Source organism: Geospiza fortis, unplaced genomic scaffold (genome assembly GCF_000277835.1).
Source record: "Geospiza fortis unplaced genomic scaffold, GeoFor_1.0 scaffold101, whole genome shotgun sequence".
NCBI lineage: Eukaryota > Metazoa > Chordata > Aves > Passeriformes > Thraupidae > Geospiza > Geospiza fortis.
The window spans coordinates 2,827,317-2,832,167 of NW_005054388.1; positions in this window are offsets into that span (position 1 = coordinate 2,827,317).

The window sequence follows — 4,851 nt, forward strand, 5'->3', positions numbered from 1 at the left end:
GCTGTGCTGCTCCAGGCTCAGATTGGATCCAGGTAGGAAAGCTTGGCTCCTCCCCTGGGCGCAGCATCTCCCCATGGGATGCTGGAATTGGATCAGCCCTGCAGGGACACTCAGTGGCCATGGACAGCAGAGATCTCCTGGAGGGAGGGTTGGCTGGGGGAGAGATAAAGAAAAAACGACCCAAAGAACAGCAGAGAACTGCCCCAGCTCTGACAGATGACAGTGGAATACACACAGATCTTACAGCCCAGGACAGTGACATGTGTATAGACCCATGGCAGTAATGTGAGAGGAAGGTGGAGGATTAGATCATAAACACTGTGAAGGTAGTTTGAAAACACAGATTTGATCTCTGTAGCTGATGAAGTTCCTTCTTTTAGGACAACTGCCAGTGCCTTCACTGCTTTGGTTTCTGTCAGGGTTTCCAAGACTGTCTTTGGTACCTTTCAAACAGCAAAACTTTCCAGTGGTCCCCAAAAGCAGTACAAAAGCCTGGAATCAGAACCAGGTTTGCTGAGACTAACAGATTTTAGCATCATTCAATGCCTCCTTCCCTTAATTAAGTGGAGCCGTGCTGTACTCAGGGATCAGTGATCCCCTCACTGGCTGTGAGGAATCTGTGGGGTTGTGACCAGCCTAGCACTGGAATATTTATACTGGAGTTTACAAACTGCTCCAGGTTTCCAACTAGGACTACAATTATCACAGGAAAATGATGTGTGAGTGCTGCCACTCTGTGAAAATGTGCAGGGCTGGTAAGTGCCACTGATGCTGCAGCAGCAGTGGACAAGAAAACCAGTTTATATCAGAAAAACAGAAGTTTATATCAGAAAAACAAGAGTTCTGCACTTTGCTGTGGGTCTGAATGTTGATATTACAGGTGAAGGGCTACAGCCTGTGATCTGTGACCCCTCACCATTCACTCAGTATATTGTGTACATACATCAGAAAAGCAAATGAGTATCACATGCCCACTCTTCCTAAAGGAGCTGGCTTATAAACCCAAACAGCTAAATTGAAGTAACAAGTGGTTTGTTTCAACCTATTTGGAGTAATGGAGAGTTTATACTCCGGAAACAAAGTGAACACAAACTTTCTTTTTTTTTTTTTTTTTTTTTCCTTAAGAGTGAGTAGTAGAACTTTATTTAAGGGTAATACATTTCTTGAGATATTTCTTAGGGTTTGCAAGTGTTAAAAGAGGACTTTTTTGCAGTGTTTTGATTAACTAAGTTATAATAGTTCTCAGGAAACTATTGTATCTTCTGAGTCAAGAAGCTTTTAGATTTTCCTTGCCTACTAAAGCCACTATTTATTTATCAAGCTTTGAGATGAGTATTTCATTGAGGTTGTGGTGGCAGAGGTGGTGTGGGGTTCACACATTTCTTACTGTTGTTTTCTCATGGCTGGTTTCCTGTGATAAGCCATACTCTGAAAATACCAGAGTTTGTCCTCCCCTCAGTGTTAACTCACATTTAAATATTTTAATGTATTAGAATATTTTAGTAGATTTAACATAAATATTTAGGCATCCTATAGCCAGCAGCAAGCAATGATAAAATACTTTTCAACTGCCTGTTCAAAATTTGTGTCTATTTATTGTTATCTCTATGATCTCTAATCCTTGTACCTGACTCCTAGCAAGGTCCTACCATGAATAAATCATGAGTGCTGGCTTACCTAGCTAGGAAAGCCAAGAAAGGTGCTGAGTGTAGACTAAGCTTAGGTAACTTATGTAGTTACCTAAGCCTGACCTCATTCTGAATTAATTTGTAGTGAGAATTCAAAGTTAGTTCCTTCACAAGCACAGGTTAGTGTGTACAAAAATACCTTTCAAATCTACCTGAAGGAACTCAGTCATGTGAAATTCACTGAAAATCAATGCAGCTTATCCTCCAAGATCAACTGGATTCCTACAACAGTGTCAAACATAATATTTCACTTTGCTTGTGTAAGAGGGTTCTGCTCAGTGTGGCACAGTTCTGGAGTGGAAGGATGCAAAGGATTAGATGGACACTAAAGTGACAGAGAACTTTTTCAGTGGGCCATGAGGGTGGATCTTCTGTTTGCATTTGCCTAGGAGAATGTGGAGAGAAAATCTGAAATGCAGCTCCTCTAGTCCACAGGTTAGAGATAAAAATACAACTTTCCCCCCAAAATGCATTTTCCATAAAAATTTAGATTTTAGGGATCTTGATGATTGCAGATTGTCAGTCTCACTGCTTCACAGGAAACTGAGCTTTGCTTCAGGAGCTACTCAGACCTAGGGTGGTGAATTCCAGAGAAGATGTAGGAAAGCCTAGGGAGGTCTGGCCTGAGAGTGGAAGATTCAGCTTGGAAAGATGGACAAATCACTAAATTCATGGTGGAGGTAAATTCAGAGGACAAACAGGGAGTTAGAGTATGGAACAAGAGGCAGCAGGAACAACTTGCATTTGTCAGATTTCTCATCTCTTTACATTGTTGTTTTCAATGCAGGAGCCAGGGAAAGTGTCAGTCTTCTTATTCTAACTTTACTTGGATCTTCTCTAAGTTCTCCTAATCTAAATTAGCACTGATCTAAACCAGCACTGACATGGTACCTGATGTGTAACTCCTCATGCAGTGAAAAACTATTCTATCATTGTCTTCAGTGGAATTTTGAGTATAAGTAGAGATTAAGTATTTGCTTAAGTGATCATTTCAGGTGAGTCACACCTGTAAGAACCTTTAAAATACCAACATTTCAGAGCAGCATATAGAATTATCAGGGAAGGATTCCAAAGCATTCCATAAAAATAAAAGCATTAGTTATTGTGTAAGTGTAAATCAGAAGGGTATAGGCCTTCCCTAGGCTTCCAGCATGTTCCCCAACCCCCCACTTGTACATGAAAGTGCTGCAGTAAAGAAAACAGCACATTTTCAGCCATAACTCTGTATTTTCCTTTGTGGTCTCTTTATCTTAGATGGATTGAGTTTTAGTATGTTATGTCATAAATTAACAGGCACTATATTTACCACAAATATAAACCTGCAATGAAATAACTCCATCTTTATAACTAATGAAAAAGCAAAAATATTGTATATGTTAAGAGTTTAAAACAATTCGTTAACAATTGCTCATGTAACTGGAAATTAATGGCTGATTTCACCACAGTTCTGGCATTTCTAAATACTTACATGTTTAGAACTGTAGGCAAACACATTGCAATCAAAAACTCTGCTCTGTGTTTTTTATGCTGCAATGTATAATGCATCCATGTATGTAAACATAATGTATTTCCCAAATCACAATATAATTTTCAAACCTGTAAATTAGGTTTGTGCTCTGCTTCTCAGTGTAGCTGAACTCTGTGCATAAGAATGACATCATTGTTTTTGGAGCAACTAACCTACATGAGAAGAGGAGAATCAGAAGCAGACTTCTAAGAGGAAAATATCAAACAGAATGAATGGTTTGAACACAACATATGATGCTTTTGGGTCCTATAAACATTTTATTGTTACTTGTTTGGGAAGAACTGCATAACTCACTGGGGCTCCATAACTTGTGAGTAATGCAGCCATCTCAAAATGTAGCAGATTTATCTGTCAGGGTGTTCAAATGAAAATGCAGGATCTCATTTCCTCCCTGGCCATTATAAATTTGACCCAGTGTTTAACAATGACCCCTCGGCATGAATTCCTTTACATTTACATAAAGCATTTGGATTAAAATGTAACCTGATTTGGATTAAAATGTAACCTAAAACTTGCATTTAAAAAATGTAACCTGATGGAATGTTTCAGTGCCAGAGGACTAAAATCTAACTGTAACTTCTATTTTTAAAAAGCACCAGAAATTTAAGGAAACTTTCTCCAACAGCAGTAAGGACAGGAGAACAGTCCATTTCAGTCAGACTTTTTTTTTTTTTGCTAGAAATTAACAATTGCCATATAATTTATTCTGCACATACAATAACTCGGGTCTCGATGAGGTGGCAGCATGACTGCCACTACATTTTAACCTCACTCTTTGACATGGGGCCATGCTTCACCCTCCCTTTACCCTCAGAGAGGCACCAAATGGTGCTTTCCAGGGGTTCCCTGGGCACTCGGTGGCAGTGCCTTTGGGGCCGGGGGTCCTGCCTGTCCCTGGCCGCTCCGGGGAGGGATGCCCGGCTCCGGGCACACCGTGCGGGCTCTGCGGGTCCGCACCGCTCCGATTCCCGCAGCATCTTCAGCATCTCCCCCTGCCAAGCGCTGCCCTGCAGACGGGATCGCTCTAAGCCGGCTCCGTGCCGGGCACTTCTGGCGCTCCCAAGGCTTTGCTGTGTTTTGGGGAACTGAAAACAACAAACCAACCCTGCAGCAGCCCCGCTGCCTGATGGAGTCCGCCTGACTGAGCAGCACAAAGCATTTCGCTGGGAAAGTTTGCTATAAATAACACCCCCGCCGATTTTGGCCTCAGCTTTACCTAGTAGTATTATTCTTATTATTCACACATTCTGCGGCTGATGGTGTGCCCAGGCTTCTTCCAGCTCACAGCCATCATCACCCCGTGTGTGGCCGGAGCATTTTCCTCTTCCATCCAGTCGCGACATCGCAACCATCGGCTTGCGGTGGCCCATGTGGCGGAAGCAGACCCGCGGCAAGCCCCACTCCTACTCCCATGCAAATTGCCTCAAAGCGGGAGCACAAACCTAGCCCCGAGGAGCGCCAGCTCCGCTTCTCGGGATTCATTTTAAGGCGGCACATAAAGAGCCGAGCGCTTCGGGGAGGCGCAGCCCACCTAGGTCCGCAGTGCTGGGGATTTCGGGTGCGGGGAGGGGTGCCCGGGGCGGAGCGGGGGAGCAGGGCCGGGAGCGGTGCCCGGAGCGGGGCCGGGGAGCGGAG